Source organism: Amblyomma mixtum, chromosome 7 (genome assembly GCF_055824585.1).
Source record: "Amblyomma mixtum isolate Tamu chromosome 7, ASM5582458v1, whole genome shotgun sequence".
NCBI lineage: Eukaryota > Metazoa > Arthropoda > Arachnida > Ixodida > Ixodidae > Amblyomma > Amblyomma mixtum.
Genome location: NC_143018.1, coordinates 106,711,873 through 106,733,138, shown reverse-complemented (window position 1 = coordinate 106,733,138; position 21,266 = coordinate 106,711,873). Strand labels below are relative to the sequence as shown.

Genomic DNA, 21,266 nt, shown 5'->3' with positions numbered 1-21,266 from the left:
TCCGTTCACCGCTACGCACAGGTGCAGATATTGAATCACGAACTGCTTTTAACAGCAAAGCCGTTCTTGCTCGAGTCTTTAATGGGGGTTTTATGATTGTTTTCAACATATTTTTTGACAAATTAAACGCCCTTGGAGTATCTGGTCCTGCCCTATGATTTATTCGCAGCTACTTATTTATCCGGATTCAAGTTGTTTGCAGTTGTGCTGCTTACTCTGCTGCGAAGACTACTAACATTGGCAATGCTCAGGGTTCCATCCTTGGACTTCTTTTACTAATATACGTTAATGATCTGCCATCTTGCCTTACCTCTTCTGGATGTATATGCCGATGATACTACCATTCCAGCATCTGTCAAGTCAATAGGTTCCTTAACACATAAGCTGAACACTGATGCCGCAAACTTAGCGATCTGGTGTCGAAACAACTCGATGAATATTAATGCCCCTAAATCTAGCTTTGTAATCTTTTGATCTCCACGTAGGACTATTCCTGAATGTCCACATATGCATTTGCCTCTCACATACTGCTACTGATCATGCAATGTTGCTTGGCGTAGAACTTGACTGCCACTCAAAATTCCATAGGCACATAAACAGTCTATCAAATAAAGCAGCATATGACATAAGGATACTCATATAGGCCTGAAATAACTTTAATTTACAAACGCTCATTTCACTCTACTATGCTTTCATCCACAGCCATATCAACTATTGTATTTCTTCTTGGAGAAACACCCACACAACACACGCTATACAACATATACGGTATCAAGCCATACGAATTCATCTACTGTTTATGCAGTGCTGCACCCTTCAGGCTCATGTAATCCTAGGGGTCTCATCCATCGTTCATTAGTCTCTTGGCACTCTCATTTTTAAGTTCACGAAAAGATCACTTCCCTTTCCAGTTTCCTGGACGAAGTTTCACTGGCTTTTCATGCCAACACAATTTCTCACTACCGAAGCCTAGAACTGACGACGGTAAATTCACACTAAATTTCTGCGCCTCATTTTTGTGGAATTCATTACCATTTAGTATAACGGAATAATCTAACATTGATACTTTCAATAGTAGTTTCCGTACTTTTCTTCTGTCGAGATAATTTTTTTTTACACAGAGCATATGAAGCACTCACTTGAATTGTTGTCCTCTATTTATGCATTTATGTACAGCCGCCCACAGACTTAACACCAGTGACGGAACGCGTGGCCTGGACTGCCGTCAGCGCCACGAGGCGATAGTAATCGGGTGCGCCATATTGCCGACGACTGCTGGTGCGAACCGCGGCAGCTTAGCGCGCAATTCCTTCTTACCGCGATAAGAAAACTGAAAAGAGCGTTGCCGGGGCCACGGAGGCCAAATCGGCGAGCAAAAGGCGCAGAAACGTCCCCGTGACGACCGCGCTGTCCACGCGGCGATCAGGCACACGTGTTGCCCAAATTGAGTGTAAGAGCATGATCGCCGTACGTAACGATGCGGGTGAGGTTTACGGCTTGGAGCGATTGGCCAGGACTGCGAGAAGTTGATGATGTAAGGCTGCGGGGAAGGACGCTCACCTCTGCTCCGGTGTCAACGAGAAAACGGAGGCTCGAGTTGTGGTCGCGAATAAAGAATAAGCGGGTGGTCTGTGGGGTGAGACCACTTGCCGCTTTTAGTGATGTCGTGGGAAGTTTCCCCGGAAGCAACGGGGAGGGGACAACGACGCGCTGCTTCACCAAAGGCGCGGTGATATCAGCACTTGAAACACCTTGAAGAGGAGGGGTAGCACTGTGTCGGCGAGGGGAGGTCTGGCGACGGGAAGGCGAGAGAGAGCGGGATGTCGACAGCGCGGCGATTTGGTCGGAGAGACGAGCGATCTGGGAGTGGAAGTCGTCACGGAGGCTCTGAAGGTCCAGGCCGGAGAGAAGAGATGATGGCGGGGTGGGAGGCTGCGAGACCGCGCCGAGAGAAATTGCGGAGGAGGAAACGTCCATGATGGAGTCTGCCAGCTCAGCAAGCTTCTACAAAAACAATCCCTGGGCGGGCACAAGCACCATGCGGACCGAAGACGGCAAGCGTTGAAGGAAAAACTCATGCAGGAAGTCTTGATCGAAGGTAGCAGCCTTGTCGCCCAGGAGCTGCTGGAGCCGCCGCAGCAACTGTGTTGGCTTGCGGTCCCCCACTGCTGCAGACGGCGATGTTCCGAGGCGGCTGTTCACTTGATGAGCTCAGCAGCCAACGTTTCAAACGGGGCCGAAGCGGGCGGAGTTATGAGGAGGTCGCGGACTTCGGCGGCAACCTCAGGTGGTAGTGACGCAGCGACGTGATGAAACTTCTGCGCCTGGCTAGCGATGCGGCCAATAGTGAGCTGGCTGTTGACCTGAGCGAGCCAGAGCTGAGGATGGGAGGCTGAGAACTGGGGAAAGCGAAGGGACAGCGCAGGGACAGCGCTGCTCAAGTGTTCTGCATATAAGGGACGCAGACTGCGCATAGCCATGTACAGAGCAAAGAGAAACAACCACAGCAACATTCAGACAGCAGGGTCGGGTGCGTGTCTGCCACGTCTAGAGTGGCTGCATATGCTCCCTACGGGAGAATTCAGTTGCCATCTCTCTCTCCAGAGTCCGTCCAAGGTACAAGGAAAACCTCCTCTTGTGCTCGCAGGAACCACTATAGTCGCTCTGCTCAATTCACAGCGAAAGCTGCAGTCACTTTACACAAGCCATTCAGTACACCTGGCTACAACGGCAGCCGTAATGTGTTGCGAGTAATGCGTCCGCTCTTTCCCGTTCACGGCAGAGAATGAGTACGGGAACCGAGCGCCACCGTTTGCTACGACACCAGCCGAGTGGACTGCGCCATCGTGGAGAGCGAAAGCCGATTCAGCCGCAGGTGGCAAGGAACGGAAGAAGAGAACCGCGGCGTGCGCGTGGGTGGGAACGTCGGAGTGAAAAAAAAGAATTCGTTGGAGGCACTGAGATGTCTCTGAAGTGCGGGAATGCGAAAGCTGTTCGCGACTCAATGCACTGATTTGAATTTGCCGGGCTTGAATTCATTTCACGACAGAGGAGCAGGACCTGGCGAGAGGAAGCGGTGACGACACGCTGCGCATGCGCAGCTCGTGGGCAGTAGTTGCTTGGCAGCGGATCACACTGCTGCGACGTCCTTTCGTCTGATGTGACGTCGTCAACCAGTTTTCCTCGTTTTGGGCATTTTTACGCAAATTATAGATCCAATTACGCTTAATTACACATTTTTCAATCCAATTTGACACAAATCCGGGTTTTTCCGCGCATTCCGTGATAATTTTCACAATGCTGTGACGACTTCCGGTGGATGTGACATCACATCGCATCGTTTTTGTCGCTATATCGACGTCTGCGCTATATCGACGCATTTCGTTGTTTTCTTTGCTTTTTTCGCTATAATCTACTTTAATTAACTAACATCATCTACAGTCATAAAAGTTGGCGTCGAGGTTATTTTTTTGTCCCTTCTATCCGATGCTACCTTTCGTTTTCTCCTATCCTGATTAGTTGCTGTGTTATTCGTGGAAGACAGCGTTACACCGGACGTGACCTTGGCCACGAGTGTGAGCCATAAGAGGCTTTCGCCTTAAAAGAGAGAAAACGGTGTCGCGTGGCTTGCCGAGGCTCTGGCGGCCCGCTCGTCGCACAGCCAGTGGAGCACAGAGAGGCTAACTTTTTAGTCAATTAACTAGATGAAGAGGAGGATCGCCAGACAAGGCGGCGCAGCGTATCACGACACAGCAGCCGCGTCAGCCTTGCGAACGTCGCAAGCAGTCCGCTGTGGAGTTCAATGCTGTGTTGACGAGGTGCGAAGAGGGATGTATGCGAGAAGTGGGCGCCGTGGGATGCTTGTAAATTCGCCACGCCGACAGAAGTGGGTATTATTCATTCCGACAAGAAGGTGAAGAAACGTGTTGATATCCAAACTGAACGAGCAAGACCGCACCGCTAGCCATGATACTGGTTCATGAAGCGACAAATCCCACTGGCCAAACGACTTCGACAAAAAGAGAGGGTAAGCAAACCAAGCACCCACCTGGCTCGAAACAAACAGGCCAAAGCCAAGTAGCTAAGCATGCTCGAAAAGTGAGGCGAAGCCAAGTAGCTAAATATGCGCGAAAAAGAAAAGCAAAGTCAAATAGATGTTTCGGTGTCAGCTTGGCTCGTCGCGCGCATAAAATGTCTAAATATGCGTGTGCCAGCGCTTCCGTCCGAGTCGCAACCATGCGCTGGACCTGTCTTACCAGCCGGAAATGCCGCTAATTCCAATCAGCGTTCGCTGCCTAGTGCGCTAAGCCAACAAGTTTAGCTGTACTAAATTTGGCTTTATAAGTTTTTTTTTATTCCGAGAGAGAGACTGTCGCAGTCAGCTTGCTCCGTGTGTGTTGGCTGCACTAAGACGTATCTGAATGATTTAGGTACCAACAAAATTTCAGCGCTGTGGTGCCGTGGTGGCATTGGTATTAAACGCCGCAAACCACCAAGATTCCTTAGAATGTTAACGGAGTGAATTGAAATGCATGGTTACGATTCGGAAACAACTTTAAATGAAACTGCGCACTTGAGCAAAAAGGACGCCCAGAGCGCACAACAGTGAGTCAACAAAGTGACCCCGACGTCCCGGAGAAAGGAGATATGTAAGCTTCCCTGCAGTGCTTGGGAGCTCAACAGCTGCGTGATTACGCTTGCCTCTTAGAAGCTTGGCGCCGTGTGAAAAACAAATGCATAATTGCGGCTTCCATAGGGAGCCTATGCACTAACTCTAGTCATGATGCAGGTGGGCTACATGATGTCATATTGTTGACAGAGCTGTGCGCCTCATCTTACCAGAAGGGAAAATAGAGTTTCCGAAGGAAAATTTCAGCTGCCTCACTGTGCGAGAGAAGCCATCTTGGAGAAAGGGAGAGAACTGTGTGAAATGGCTTGATTGTATTGGCTTTGACTCTGCATTTAATTAGCCTTATGAAGAAATGCAGCCTGTGTGAACTTTAGGTGCTGGAAGTGGTAACGGAATACGTCGACTTAGGGCAGGTAGTAGCCACTGATCCAGATCATTAGAGGGAAATAATGGGTTGGAGCGCATATGATGGGCTCTCTGAGATCGGGAATGGCAGCTAACCAATATCCCTCAAGAGAAAATTATATAGCAGCTGTGTCTTAAGGGTACTCACCTATGGGTTAAAAGCTTGGAGGCTAACGAAAAGGGTTTAGCTCAAATTAAGGACAGCGCAGCTAGCTGTGGAAAGATGATAGCTGTAATGTTAACAGACCGGAAGCGGGCGGAGTGAGTGAGGGAACAAACGCGGGTCAGTGAATCTGAGTCGAAATCAAGGGGAAGAAATGGGCCTGGGCAGGGCATGTATTACGAAGGCAAGATAACCGCTGGTCCTTAAGGGTAACGGGGTGGATTCCAAGAGAAGGCAAGCATAGCAGGGGGCGGCAAAAAGTTAGGTTGGTCGATGAGGTTAAGAAGTTTGCGGAGATACGGTGGCTGCAGCGGTCAAAGGGCAGGGTTAATTGGAGAGAGACATGGGACATGCCTTTGCCCTGCAGTGGGCGTAGTCAGGCTGATGATGAGGATGATGTAAACATGAAAAAAATAGAAATTCCACCAGTCAGTGGCCTGCATGGCCCAGAGCTGCGATATCGAATCGACGAGAGCTGTCCCCAGCAAATGCACTGTGATACCCGGCGGTCGGCGCGTAACTCCCGCATAACTTAGGCGGATCGTTAGAATTGGCTGGGAATTAATCATTACCTTTTGCCCAAAAGGGCACCCCCTTCCGTGGCGCCTCGACCTTGCTTTGTCCTCAGAGGGCCCCTCGCCCGGATCCTCCTTTTGTTCCTTTGGTGGTACGGCAGTTTCTTCGGCTTCCCTGGCTTGCGAGCGATGTCGATACCCCGGTTCGAATCCTCCACGTGATCTTTAGCCTTATCCTTGACCTGGTCGAGATGTATCTGGCTGCCCTGTGGGGTGATGTCACTGCAAGTGAAAACGTTAGTTTGTCGGGGTTCAACGTCCCAAAGCGACTCAGGCTACGAGGGACGCCGTAGTGGAGGGCTCCGCAATAAACGTGGCAACCCACAAATAAATGCGTACCGCAAGCTCAGCCAGCCAGTCACACTAGTCACCAGTGGCGCAATTACAAATAACCACGAGCAAAATGTTTTGAAACACCATCACATGCTTGTATGGAATTAGATGCACGGGTATCGTTAACTGTGCGCACGCAGTGTACGGAGTGCGCCTCCCTGAAGCCTTCCCCACCCATTTCTCCGATATGCTGATGGAAGCAAAAAGAATTAAGGTGCTGCAGTCAAATGTGCATGACGAAGTAAAAGAGTGGCGAAAATTTGTCAAAACTACGCGGATTGCCAATTAAGGGGACCCTTTCTTTAATACCCTTGTTTATCTCGTAAAAGGCTCAATTTGGAAAAAAAAATCCAATCAGCTGTCCATTCGCTGTCTTTTACTTCTGACCGACAGCCTCCACCCGTAATGGGAGGGCGTCCTCACCTTCATTTTAGGGATGCTTTACTCACTGAGGTGAGGGTGGTTTATGGTTTACGGGTGTTTACGTCCCAAAGCGACTCAGGCTGTGAGGGGCGCCGAAGAGGGTGAGGGTGGATTTGAGCAGAAAAATATGTGAAGGCGAGGGAGGGCGCCTGGTGAGGAGAGGGTGAGGGAGGGAAAGATGCACAGGCTCGTTGGGAGGGCGTCTCAAAGCTGGTGCCAGCGCTCTGCCGCTATACGGTTACCGCTGATTGAGCGCTGGAACTGTTTGCCTGCTCTCGAGATTTGCCGCAGATGTTTTGGATCTTTATGTGCACTGTAGCGCAGAGGAAAGCACTTTTCCATGTCAGTTTGCGCAGCGCTGGCTATTCATTTGGTCGTGCTCCTATAACGCGCTCCTAATTATCTCTACCCATGGGGCTTCTGATTCGAGGCCTAGCCAGCAGAAACAGGCGAGCCAGGCAGGCGCCATCAAGCTACCACAACCGAAAGCGCTGCTGTTCGGGGAAGACGCAAGAAACGCTGGCGTGGGGCAGCTCCTGGCGACGGTGTCGGCGTGAACATTGGCGTCTTATCCCCTTCGCCGGCGATGCTGAATGCGGCTCTGGTGCCGAACTGCGCTCCTGTGGACTAGCAGAGGAGACAGCGAGCGCTTTCCCCTGTGCGACCCGACAAAGCGGGGGTGGACACGGCTGATTTGTCCCTTCCACCCACCTGAAGAGGTCACCGGTGTGAGCCGTCAGCACTCGCGTCTCCCACGATCAGGATCGCCACACAGCAGCGAACGACCCTTTGGGCCTGGTCAGCCCGCGGCAAACCAAACAGTTCACGACTGCAAGGCGCCAAGTTCCTCCTTGCCAGTGTGTGTGTCTGTGCGGTGTGCACAGTCACGTGGCGAGGGTAGAGCCTAAGAAGAAGCTAAAGGCCCATTGGACGCTCCACCAGCGACCGGATTCCCTAGCTAGGTGCTTGGGGAATATCAACGTTATTTAAGCCGCAATCTGCGGTGTGTCAGAGCACCCTTTTTCTGACTTTTGGTCTCCTTGCTATTTTGTAAATATGTAAAATAAACCTTCAAGCTTGCTATTCCTCCTGAAGGCTTCCATTCGTAGTCTGCACCTTCATCCTCATGCGGTGAAGCCCACGGTCCCGATCCCCGATCACGTCAGGCTCCAGAGCTAAACTTTATCGCATCCTGCGTGATGTAGCTTCAGAACCGGTCCACGGGGCAGCGATGACCGTAATTTACTTCCAAGACATGAGGAAGCGTTGGCCGATCGACCGCTCGATGTTTAGCGCAACAGAGAGTGCACAAGCGAAGAAACACGCATTAAATTGTACAATAGAGGCGCTGTCGGCTCTTTCTTTTACACACTGGTTGATCGCTTGGCAGTCTGTTCTTTTCCTCGTTCCATTCTTTTTGCGCTGCTGTTCTCACTTGGCCGGTGCGTAAAGATAGTCGGCGTGTGCGCGCTGCTTCCCAGTCAAAAAAAAACCATTGAGATTTCCAATTGGAACCAGTTGATTTTCGGGCACCATTGGAACCATTTGGCTAGAAACCAATTGGAAAGACCAATTGGTTCCAGTTGGCTTTTGAGCCAATTGGTCCCAATGTTTTTTTTTTACTGGGTAGTGCCAATCAATATTTTTCTACGGAATTGAAATTAACATGCTTTTATGGAAATCAAAGCCAACAGACACACATACATCACACACAAGCAACACTGCACATTCAGGCACTAGTAGCATACATTAGCTCAATATGTACATCCAGAGAACACACTTCTGCTCTAACTTATATACCCAATTTATTAGGCTCTCATGCTGGGGCCGGTGGTGCTTGCCCACTGAGCGCAGTTATTTAATTTAATTTCAGCTCCAGTGGTGGTGTAGGTGATGAGTACAATTTATTAGGCTAAGCTGCTGATAGCTCTTATTGTAAGTACCATATTAGTTCTACCTTTTTCGTCAAACATGCAAACATTCATTGGATAAATTGGGTGCAGTTCGGAGGAACAATTGGATGCAATGGGTAAGATCAATTGGGCTCACCAATTGGAAACCCGAATGGTCCAATTGGATAGTCCATTTGGACCACCCAATTGGAACACCATTCCAATTGGAAACCAATTGGAATCTGAACTCGTCCAATTGGAACCAATTGGAACTGATTGAAAATCCAATTGGTTCCAATGGTTTTTTTTGACTGGGTTGGTGGTCCTCGTATACGTAGCAAGTGATGAAGCTAGCTGTGCGTATTCCGGCAGGGCCTACTGTGTTTCGCTGTAGTTAAGCATATTTTTCGAGTTTGTGGCATTGGCCCACATTATTCCGTTCATTCTTCCGTTGCAAGCTGTTCGTCAATCTTCCTGTCTTGAGAACGATCGACTCACCTATGTAAACGCTCCAAAGAACAAGAAATCGCCTTCCATTTTTATTCAGGCGCGCAATGGGATCCAAGAAAACGGCTTTACTTGCAGAACATTTTTCATTTGCCCGATGTCATGGTTGGCAGTTTCCGCTTTTACGGCTATCATTCTGCGAGCAGCGCGGTCCTATCGCGTACAGCGCTTGTTCCGGCGCCATGAGGGATACAAGTGGGACATCCAGGAGCGTAAAGCAGGTCCTAGCATTAACCACCGTCGTATCACCACAAACAGTATCTTCCCATCGCAGATCCAGTGAATCTCGCCGACCACTTGTGTAGGCAGTCGAACAGAGCGCGAAAAACGTACTCGTTTCGCGTTAGAAGGCGCTGGAGGACGCTCTTTTCTGCAATAGGGCGGGTCTGACAACCCGAGTGCGGTAACTACGGCCTCGAAGATGCGGTTTCGAACTCTCCGGCATCCATGACACCACATTGACCCCGCACCAGCATCTGAAACACGGGGCGCTCCTTACAACCGCACCTTGCCACTCCACAAATATGCCACAGCTTCCCCTCGCTCTCTCGAACTCTTTCTTTGTCCGAGTAGCTCGATCTCTGTATCTAGACTTTTACTTTTGTATTGGTTTGTTCGGCTGCGTAAGAATGGGCACGTTTATGCATTCTTTTTGGGTCACTACGCCGGTATTTCAAATGTGTTAATTTAACCATACCTCGTCTTTTGTCTTATCTATGCAGCTTTGTAATTGCTCAGTAATGCACACTTCAGTGTTTTGCTTTTTGTTAATCATGTTGTTACTATACTGAGCTCTGTGCGTGAGTGCCTTGTTGCATCTTGATTCAGAATATTGTGTTTTGTTGCCAAATTTGCCACGTACTCCCTAAACCGTTGCTGAGAGGCTAATCAGGCGAGACCCCTGTCGCCAGGCAGCAGTCCGAATCTTCTTCTTCGGCACATGGGCCGTAGTGTGTCGCTTCACCCGCTGCAGACCTAAGGGCTGTGCAGCGGTGGGTCGATCGGCCCGGCTAGTTAGGACGGTGTCTGTTCTACCGACAGAAGGGAGAACTTCCTGGCTTAAATTCTCCCGGCGCGTGCTTCTCATAGGCTACTTAGGACGTAAAGAGAATTTCTCTGCTCTTTGAACGTCCTTGATTCTCCCGGCACAGTTCACTGCAGCAACTGCCGAAAGTACCAGACTTACCTGACCCTTACCGGTGGTCGTCTACAGAGTGAGCCTAGTACCTGGGTTATTTCTCGCCGCCATTAATGGTTACTGAGAGGCTCGAAGAGGAAGCGAGATCCGTACAGCTCGACACAGTCAAAAATGGACGCGGCGAATAGTCTGCGCCTATAGCGGGACTCAATAACTCCGGCACATACAGCCGTGACTCGTTAATATGAACCTCGTTGCTGTGGACGACTCGAATCATGGACATATTTTGTGGGGAGAAAAATTTCTTCGTGTATTTTCAACTCGTTAATTTGGAAACTCGCTGTTCGGACAATAGAACGGGTGAAAATGCGCCGAGCCAAATGGGATCCATGCAATCTTGTCGTGACATATGAACAGCGATGAGCACGAACTCAAATCCCCAGCCAAGCCTTTTCATTCCTGCATTTTTTTGTGCTGGATGCCAGCGGTAAAGCAGTTAAAAAGTGCAAATGCCAGAATCATGGCTGTATTTTGTCTCTTCCTGAGTTGAAGAGTCATGCTCATAAATGGCTGCTAACGGTGCTCTCTTAGCAGCTTGTGTTATACTGAAGGCCTGTTTCAGCAGCTGATCGTCGACACACAACAGTTATGTACTAGGGGCAGAATGTTCTTGCGGGCTACTTGGCTCATTTCGACAAACGGTATACGGTGGCGGGGAGTGGACAAGGACAGGAGACAGAAACGAGTCCTACGCTTTGTCGATATGAACCAACCAGCCCGCAAGAAGGACTGCGCGCGTGGTGTCTATCTAATTACTTTTCATTCCCCAGCTCCACCTGTGACGTCAAGACACTCTCAAACAATCAGGCTTTTCCGCACACACCGGCGACGACGCCAGCGGCGCCGGGATCTGAGCTGAACCGAACCCTTTGCGCTGTCGCGTTATAGAAGTTGAGAAGTAAAAGGATTCACAGACCAAAGCAGGGAACCAGCATCTGTGCTGCCACTGGTACTTGGCACAGTGGGAGAAATCCTTTAAGACGTTGCGGAGTACTTATGTAATTCAATGTCGACAAAGTTAAAATCTCTGAACTACAAAAAGCGCACTCCTTACATCCACGCAAATCGTTCGCCAATACATAAGAGCGTCTTGACCTGGGCGGGGCACGTGATATACTGACATTATCGCATACAGCATAATATCTAGTTGCTGCATATTTGCGGCTACTAAGACAGACCACAAGCCGCCGCAGATCCATGCCAAGCAGCTAATTTTTACCTCTAATAAAAGGAACTGAAAGGCATTACACAGTACAGCAGACAGAAAATTCAATAACAATAATGATACTAAAATCTTCAGCAGTTACCGGTAAGCTACAGTTGGACAAGGAATATGAATTTTCGGCACAAAGGGAAATTAGCAGAAAGAGATGAGGTAAACTTTTCATTAGAAAGCATGAGTTGCATGTGATGCAGAAAGTATTTTCAGCTATGGCATAGGGTGAAATTGTCATCGCGTGCCCCAATTACGACTTAATGTCACTGCTAGGTGAAATTTCTTTTCGTTACGCCACTGATCGTTCCTCACGCTGGAGTGGACACCACTGTTTCAGGTCACTTCAGTGTGCAGGGGCACTACCGTCTGGTTTAGTTTGGTTGACAGGGTTTAACGTCCCAAAGACACCGAGGCTATGAGCGACGCCGTTAGTGAAGGGCTCCGGATAATTTCGACCACGTGGAGTTGTTTAACCTGCACTGCCATGCACTGCAATCCAAACCACTCAGTTTTTTTAATTACCTTTCATACAGCTACTAGCACCCCCCCCCCCCTCCCCCCCGCATTTTTAGGGAAACCTTCTAGTCAGTGAGCCGGTCAGGTAAGTATATAGGGTGGTACTTCTCCATATACAGTGCTAGTTCTTTAATAAACAAGGACTCAGGGGGAAGAGTGGGTGCGCTTTACCCGGTATAGATGTTTGAGAAGTTAACGTTATAAACTCTGGTCCATATTGTTGTCTACACACGACAACAGCAGCTTTTTGGGAAGCCGGAAGAAAGTGTCCGCAGGAGGCAGAGTTATCATAGCAAAGAGAGAACAGCAGCCGTGAGGTGTGTGCGCTTAAGCTGGCACTGAGTAACGTGTGTGGCCGAGCTATGCCCCAGCTGTGGCTGGCAGTGCTGCCTGCGCTAATGGATATTCCGCTTGAAGGACGGCTAAGTACCCAATTTCGTACATGCTGATAAATTTAATTTTGACTGCAGTGAAACAAAACAGGGAAGGCATGTCTATTGTTTGAAGCTGGCTGTCTGCCTGTTTCAGAGCGGCAAGTCTGAGAACCAGCTGCCCAAGAGAGAGACGAGAAACATGGACTCGTCGCAACTTATGACAAAAGTCGGGGCGCATGTACGTGTGAAATATACAGGCGTACCCGTGCGACTCCTTCACAGACGTGGACTCGGCTGGTGACCGCGTTCTTTGGTCAGCAGCGCCCAATACGATGGACGTGTTGTCATGGTGGCGCTGGTCCTCCAGAGACTCGTGCACAGGGGGTGCTTAAAGAAGCTTCCCACTTAGCCCCTTTGGTTTCCGCGTCTTCTGTCATGCGGTGAGCATCAGACGCCACCTGGGACTCGTGCCCAGGCACCGCAGAACTTGCTGAGCTGAGAGGAAGAAGAAATTGTTATTGTTACTCGACTGAGGACATAAGGGTCACCTACATCACCGTGCGCCTTTCAAAAAGCCTGTAGTGGAAGTCAGTGAAACACTGCGCGTGGCATCACACATGGGCGCCACTGGAATTTCTGAATAGATATGCGGAGCCTCGCGTTTGGTTTCCCTGCCCCGCTCGTGCCTCTACAGGCCACACGCAGTCGCATGGCTCAGAAAGAATCTGCGCATTGCACAGAAGGCAACTCCTCCGCATCGTTAAGCCCTAGACTGCTGCTGTCGGTCCGCTGATCACCTATTCTAATCGTGCTTTGTGGCATTAACATTTTGTCCGACTATAGTTGTTAATTAAGAACGATGTTTCCTAACCAAACACGCAAATAAAAAAGGAACACACATTTCTAGGCATCACCTTCGATAAAAAGCTTACTTTCCTGCCTCACATAAGCGCACTAAAGAAGAAAGCGTCGCTATCACTGAACATACTTAGAGTCCTTTCACGCAAACACTGGGGTTCTGATCGGGCATGCCTTCTACAGATTTATCGCTCTGTAGTACGTTCCGTTTTAGATTATGGCTGCATAGTGTATGGATCAGCAAGGCCGTCATACTTGAAGCGACTGGACCCTGTGCACAATATGGGTTTGCGTCTTTCAACTGGTACTTACAGGACATCACCCATAAAAAGCCTTTACGTAGAAACCAATGAACCACCACTTGCAGACAGACGAACAATGCTCACATGCTCATACATTTTAAATATCCGTTCCCAGCCTAAACACATCTGTTACCCACTCGTTACAAAGTGTCCATTTCGAACACTATTTACCAACAAACCTCGAGCAATCAGACCACTTCTTCTCCGCCTTGAAGAGAAATGCCAAGAACTAGACATAATGAACATATTACCTAATATTGCTCGCAAACCTGATCCACTCTTGCCTTGGTACTGCCTACCATCTGTGTGCGACTTCACATTAACACAATTTCGGAAAAAACATACACCACATGAACAGATATTACAAGAATGTTTAGCACTCAACGAAAAATACGGAGAATACGAAGCATTTTATACCGATGGATCAAAATCGGCGCACTACGTGGGAAGTGCTGTAGTTCAGAATAATTGGGAAAAAATGGTACAGCTACCTGAGTGTACATCCATTTTCACCGCCGAGGGTTACGCAGTCTTGGTGGCTGTAGAAAAAATAATAAATGAGAACATTCAGAACAGTATCATTTACACTGATTCTCTGAGCATACTAACCTCACTTCACCATAGAAATGCAGTGACACCACTAATTGGTAAAAATTCAGGGGGCACTTTGACTGTCTAAAGTGGGTAGAGGCGAAAGCGTTTTCCGCACCACTTTGACTGCTTCTGTGGCACTGGTGGCGTCTCATGTAATTGAGTGCTAATTACTAAGTGACGACAAATCACTAATTAATGCTTAATTACTAATTTGTGCCTGAATACTAATTAACTGCTAATTAATGACGCTTAAGCTTCGCCTTTAGGAGTGCAACGCGACAGCGTGTTGTAGCGCTGCCAGGGAGTCCACGGACGCCACCACCCGTTCGGCGCGATGTCTTGCCCTTTGAACGGTTTTTGAGGAAAGGAAATGGCATTAATTGTCTGTCATCTCGGTGTACACCTGAACTGCACCGTAGAGGAAGAGAGGAAGTGGGAGAGGAAGAAGAAAGAGGGGCCGTAATGAAGAAACTGAAAATTGTATTTGAGGAAAGGAAATTACGCAGTACCTGTCTCACATATCTCGGTGGACACCCGTCGAAATTCAGGGGGGCGCTTTTTTGACCTAAAGTGTGGTCGCTGATGCGGGGTTAAGATGTTAAGCTTTGCCTCTGAGTGGAACGCGACAGCGTCTTGCAACGCTTCCAGGAGTCCATAGAATGCCATCGCCCATTCGGTTCTATGCCTCGCTCGTCGGCAAATTGGTTTTTTGAGGAAAGGAAATTTATGTGTCTCTCATATCTCGGTGGACACCTAAACCTCGCCGGAAGAGAAGGGAGGAGGATGGGAGTGAGCGAAGACACCGTATTCATTGGACGCGCCTTTTTTCTTCCCAAACCATCGAGCTGGCATGGCGGAGTGGATAGCATGCTCGTCTCACACTCCGAAGACCGGGGTTCGATTCCCGAGCTCGACCAATTTCTTACTCGGTTTTATTTATTTATATGGCATGACTTGAAAAGTTAATTAGGCTAATTGAGCAATTAATCAAATAACTAAGCTCAGTCCCACTTGGAGCATCACTATACGATCCCTTCAATTGGTTGCCTGGTTACTAGCCGAAGTACAATTGGCCCTGTTTGAAATTCGCGCACTGAGACGCCACGACCGTTTCGACCAACTGAAAAGCGTGACATTTTCTGTCGACAACTGCTGCTTACAACGATGAGACATTAAAGGCTTTCGCCATAATATCAAACACAACATAACAAGCGCCACAATACAGGGACAAGAAAAAATTTTGCTGGGTTCCCAGCCACATTGGAATCACTGGTAATGAGAAAGCGGATGAATGTGCTGCGAAAGCTCGGAACAAACAAATAAAGAAAGTTAACATTCCCTACAGAGATGGCATGAAGTTAGTACAGTATAAGCTCAGAGATAAATGGCAGTCTGAATGGAATATTGAAGGTAATAATAAGCTCCACTTAGTAAAGCCAATTATAGAAGAATGGAAGTCATGCTCCCACCAAGAACGTTTCATCGAAGTTATTGTATGCCGTCTCCGCATTGGACACACACATCTCACACAACTTCCTACATACAAAAGAAGACAATCCTGTTTGTGAAAAGTGCGGAGATGAACTAACAGTAAACCACGTATTATTCTCATGTACAGAATTTGAATCACTAAGGAAAAAACATTTTGCTACCTTTTACAAAGAACACATTCCTTTTCATCCAGCATTGATTTCAGGCGAAGATGCACTTGTCAGTATACCCTGTGTTTTTAGCTTTTTAAGGGAAGCCAGTATTCTTCATCAACTCTAATCTACTCACCCTGTGCTTCACTACATACAATTATACACCTCAGCCACTTTCTCAATCATGAGAAAGAGGCTGAGGTCTTTTTCTGTGTTGTTGGGAGCCTCGAAATCCTTGCCGAGCCAAGGATGTCTGCGGAGATAACGCAATCTTTAAAAGTTTCTGCTATCAGACATTTTTAAAATTCTTGTCTTTCATCAGCTAGTTAGTAAAAATAACTTTTAGGCCCTTTACACCACCGTTTTTATCCACTTTGTTTTCAAACTCTGCTCAAGCATATTTTTTCCATACCTTGTTCTTGGCGCATGATAGCCTTAGCTGCTTATGCGCCAATAAACCCAACACAACACAAACACGCAAATATGTGAGTTCGATAATTGTTCGCTAATTTCATAAATGTGGTAAATAGCACGTCTATAGGGGCAGTTTTATTGTGGACAGCTAGGTAGCGTGCGTAGATACAACAGTGAAGGATTTGTTGAGTGTTTAAGCCAGGATATAATGGACAGATCATCCTGATAGGGGATATCTATATCCACGTTGTGGAACAATATGGGCACACGAAATACAACGGCACAATTTCATTAGAACTATGTGAGTGACATGACCTGGTGGTACTTAACAGAGAAAAGCAAATAAGACGGACAAGAAAATTGGGAATCAAGAACTCAGCTGTCGAGGATCGCTACAGTAATGACATCGAAGTTATTATAAAACGAAATCAGGTGAAGATGGTTTTTACGGCTTAAGAGGTTACCATAAGCGGGTTACCCTCTGCAGGGGCAAGAAAAGCAGGACGGCCGAGTTATGGCAGCCTGATGACTGATTAACCTTTTTGATCAGCAAACAAGTGGTGGACATGGTGGAACGAGTGGGAAAAAGTAACAATATGCCAATGGAAAGACCGCGGTCACGATAAACTCATCGGCTTGATCAGAAAAGAAGCTGGAAATGTAAAGCAAGAGACCCACTTGAAAGGCAGACAAAAAAAAATTACGGAGGGCACTTAACACTATAGTTACGCGCTGTGAATGCGGAACTGTTGCACGCGGTGCGTTCGGTGCCGGCGATGGCGTGCTATTCCAATGCACAGCGAAGCTGATCTGTTCGCACCGCCCGACTGGAAGACGATGGCGAAGATACCCAAACCCAGCGCGAGAGACAGGTAGTAAAACGCGGGGATTTTAGTTGCAGTGTTGGCGTAGTGCTGTAATGAGGTGGCCAGCGATGCTTGTCTATTCGGGTCGGAGCGAGTTCGAAACTCTCTTCGGAAGAAATATCATTTAAGAATTATTTTCTTTCTTGACGTTATGAGTTCACGTGGGCCCATTTCTCGCGGACGGGATGCCCGATTTTCTCACTAATGAGCCATGCAATACTCTTAGGGGGTGGTGTATAAGACTCCTCTCACCTGCGGAAAAATATTGCCACGTATCATTGCAGTGTCCGTTCGTTCGCGTAAGGCCGCAGGAAAGGGGTGTTATCATTTTTGTTCGTGGCGCGAGAAGCGACCGACTAATCTCGATTGATAACAGCCATGCAGAGCTGCATCTACGTGTTTCCAGATTACTGTACATGATCTCGACCTGTTATCTCGAAGTTTCCTTGCCGGCTTTAAATCGAGCGATGCCGCGAGCGGCGGGCATTCATAGTTTGACGACTGACAAGCATATTGTTGCTAATGCCGCTGCCGTGCTGTTTAGTGCTTTTTCGGGTGCAAGTCAGCCCAAATAAAGAGCTTCGTTTGCAAATCTTGTGGCTGTCTTCCTGAGCGCTGGACTGCCGTCACTACAACGTGACAATATATATTGGCCAGAAAGGGAGGTGCATTGATACACGTCTGGAAGAACATAAAGACTCAACTAAGTTCCATAATTTAGCTGACCATCGCCGCAATTGCAAATCTTGTTGTCGTCCATTACGCCATAGTGACAATTTGTTCAAACATGCTGTCCGTTTAACAAGAGGTATCACCGAAGCGTACTACATAAAGAAAAAACATAAGAATAAGAGAAATCCTTTAAGACGTTGTAAAGCACTCAAGTAATTCAATGTCGGCCAAGTTAAAATCTCTCAACTACAAAAACCCCACTCCTGACATCCACACAAATCGTTCGCCAAAACATAAGAGCACCTTGAACTGGGCGGGGCACGTGATATACTGACATTATCGCATACAACATAATATCTAGTTGCTGCTTATTTACGGTCACCATGACCGACTACAAGCCGCCGCAGATCCATGCTAAGCAGCTAATTTTTACCTCTAATACAATGAACTGAAAGAAATCACACAGCACCGCAGACAGAAGATACAATATAAATAATAAAAAATATAGGCTCACTGACCAAGTCAAAGTTTAATTAAACGTACTGACGTTTCGGAAGCCCTACGGCTTGTTCACAATGTGGAAACCAGGCAGGCTTTTTGCCTGGTTTCTCCATTGTGAACAAGGAAGCCGCAGGGCTTCCGAAACGTCAGGTCTGGTTCGGTTTATGGGGTTTAACGTCCAAAGCAACTGAGGCTATGAGAGACGCGGTAGTGAACTTTGACATGGTCAGTGACCCTATATTTTTATTATGCCTCCACCTGGCCAGACAATGTTTCGTCGAACTCTCGACTACAATATCAATAATAATACTAAAATACTCAGCAGTCACCGATAAGCTGCAGTTTGACAACGAATCTGAATTTTCAGCACAAAGGCAAATTAGCCGAAAGAGATGAGGTAAACTTTTTGTTACAAAGCATGAGTTGCATGCGTTTGCATGGCTCAAGTGGGAAATGCAGAAAGTATCTTCAGCTGTGGCCAAGGGTGAAATTGTCATCGCGTGCCCCGATTACGACTTAATGCCACTGCTAGGTGAAATTTCTCTTCGTTACGCCACTGCTCGTTCAATACGCTGGCAGTGGACTCCACTGTTTCACGTCACTTCAATGTGCAGGGGCACTACCGTCTGGTTTAGTTTGGTTCATAGGGTTTAACGTCCCAAAGCGACTCAGGCTATGAGAGACGCCGTTAGTGAAGAGCTCCGGATCATTTCGGTCACGTGGGGTTGTTTAACCTGCACTGCCATGCAATGCATGCCAAACCACTCAGTTTTTTAATTACCTTTCATGCAGCTACGAGCACCCTCCCCCCCCCCCCCCCCCCCGGCATTTTTAGGAAAACCTTCGAGTCAGTGAGCCGGTCAGATCAGTCGGTGAGCCGGTCAGATCAGTCGGTGAGCCGGTCAGATCAGTCAGTGAGCCGGTCAGGTATATAGAGTGGCGCTTCTTCCTAGACAGTGCTAGTAATAGCAAGGACCCAGGGGGAAGAGTGGGTGCGCCTTACCTGGTATATATGTTTGGGAAGTAAACGTTATAAACTCTGGTCCATATTGTAGGCTACACACGACAACAGCAGCATTTTGGGAAGCCGCAAGACAGTGTCCGCAGAAGGCACAGTTATCACAGCAAAGAGAGAACAGCAGCAGTGAGGTGTGTGCGCTTAACAGGAACAGGACAGGAACAACAAGACAAGAACGCTTAACAAGACAGGAACACATCCTTTGGGGATGCGACCACGATCCACTCCCAAAAGGGCTAATTAGACTGGCCCCCTCACAAAAAGAGTGGCCCCCTCACAAAAAGAGTGGGAGAGGAGATTAAGAAGTGCTGACTATAAGCCAACAAGCCAGGCTATAAGCCAACGGAATGGTCGGCGAAGGTTGCGTCCCCCCCGAGTCCCGACCTACGCGTCCCTGGCGTATCGTCGCCATCCAGCTCCCCTTTCGTACTATAATGTCGTTTCCCCCGCTTTCTTGGTCATAACTCGTTAAGATAGGTCTTTGTGCAGTCAATGCATTGCTAGAAAACAGTGTGATATATTGTAAAATATTTTCACTAGTGCAAAGCAAGTTCGGCAGACGAAAACAAGTGAATTGAGTATGCACTCATTCTAACCGTGGGGGGCAGAGGGACACCGCAAGGGTCGGTATTATCGCCCTTCCTATTTAATCTCGCCTTGATAAAGATTCCACCCAGGCTGCAAGGGATATCGGGACTTAAACACACATTTTATGCGGATGACATTACTCTATGGGTAACAAGAGGCAGTGACGCACAATTGGAAGAAACTCTACAACAGGCGGTGGATATTGTGGAGGAGCTAGCAGGGGAAGCAGGACTCTCGTGCTCTCAGCCCAAGTCCGAGCTTTTTGTGCTGAGGGATAAACCAAGAGGGATACATGCGAGGCACTATATGCCGCCACCACCTTTAGAGGTGAAAGTGGGGGGAGTACCGGTCGCTGAGGTCCGAACGATCAGGATCCTGGGTATGTATCTGCAGACTAACAGGAAGAATAGCGAGTCCTTGCAAAGGCTTAAATATACGGTCAATGCTACCGTGCGGCTAATCAGGAGAATCGCCAATCGTAAGAGTGGTGTTAAGGAAAACGACTTGTGTAAGCTAGTGCAGGCATTTGTGCTGAGTAGAATAGTGCATGCGACGCCTTATTTGAAGTTGGACGCGGCGGAAAAAGGAAAGGTGGAGGCTATGATTAGGCAGGCGTATAAAGCGGCCCTTGGGTTGCCTCAGAATGCGTCTACCGAAAGGCTGCTGGCATTAGGTAACAAAAACCTTCACGGTGCTAATTCCGGAACCCTCCCGCCGCGGTTGGCCGCTGCCTTGCGCAGCCCCAGCCTCGGGGACCAACTCTGGGCCGTCCAGCAGGCCCGCGAGGCGACGGCGAGGCAGCGCCTCGATGTCCCCACGTGGGAGACCTAAGGCCCCGTCGGCGAAAGCTCTGCAGGACTATGAATAAAGTTGTTACCAACCAATTAGGGGTGCACAACACCCTAGAAGAACTACGGGAGGCGCACTTGGTGATGCAGCTCTGTAGGCTTTTAAAAACAAAAGCAGGAAGGGACATATTGGAAAGGATCGGCATTGGAGTTGACGTTCCAGCCGGTGACACGAAAATTCAGATGCGGGAAATGCACAAGGGCTTGTATATAATACCTTTGCCCAAGAACATGCCTCCAATACATCATGAGGACCGCAGGAAGGCAAGAGCCAAAGCTTTACATGTTAAGTACGCGAAGTACAACGGGGCAGTCTATGTAGATGTCGCCGAGTATAAGGACAAGGATGCATTTGCAATTGCTGTGGTGGACGGGCGGGGCCGCTTGATCGCCTCTGGATCAGTCAAAACCCGCTCCCCAGAAACTGCACAGGAAGCGGCGATAGCACTAGCTATGACTAGTAGTAATGCTGACCTGATCTTCAGCGATTCAAAAACAGCCATCCGAAATTTCGCGAGGGGCAGAATATCTGTCACAGCGGCGCGGTTGCTGAATCGGGCCACGGAGCGAGGGATTACGGAGGCGGAAATTGTCTGGGTACCTGCACACTGTGGGAACCCTGGGAACGAGACGGCTCACAAGAATGCTCGAGGTTTCGTCAGCCGAGTAGGTGAGCCGGACGTCCCGGGAAGGTCCACGAGAGATGGGCTGGTATCCTTTCATGACATTA

At 48.4% G+C, this 21,266-nt stretch overlaps 1 protein-coding gene across 3 annotated transcripts in view; it reads right to left on the bottom strand.

Moving 5' to 3' along the window:
* LOC149337124 (uncharacterized) overlaps positions 1-21,266 on the bottom strand; it is a 53,386-nt gene that overhangs the window by 20,447 nt on the left and 11,673 nt on the right. The window contains exons 4-6 of one of the 3 annotated variants that reach the window (XM_089553338.1): positions 13,884-13,931; positions 12,496-12,727; positions 5,771-5,995 (exon numbers count right to left, since the gene is read on the bottom strand). The gene's annotated coding sequence lies outside the window, so the exon portion shown is untranslated. Of the gene's footprint in view, positions 1-5,770; positions 5,996-12,495; positions 13,534-13,883; positions 13,932-21,266 lie in introns of those variants that run through there. The other 2 variants (XM_089553339.1, XM_089553340.1) reach the window with 2 other exon arrangements.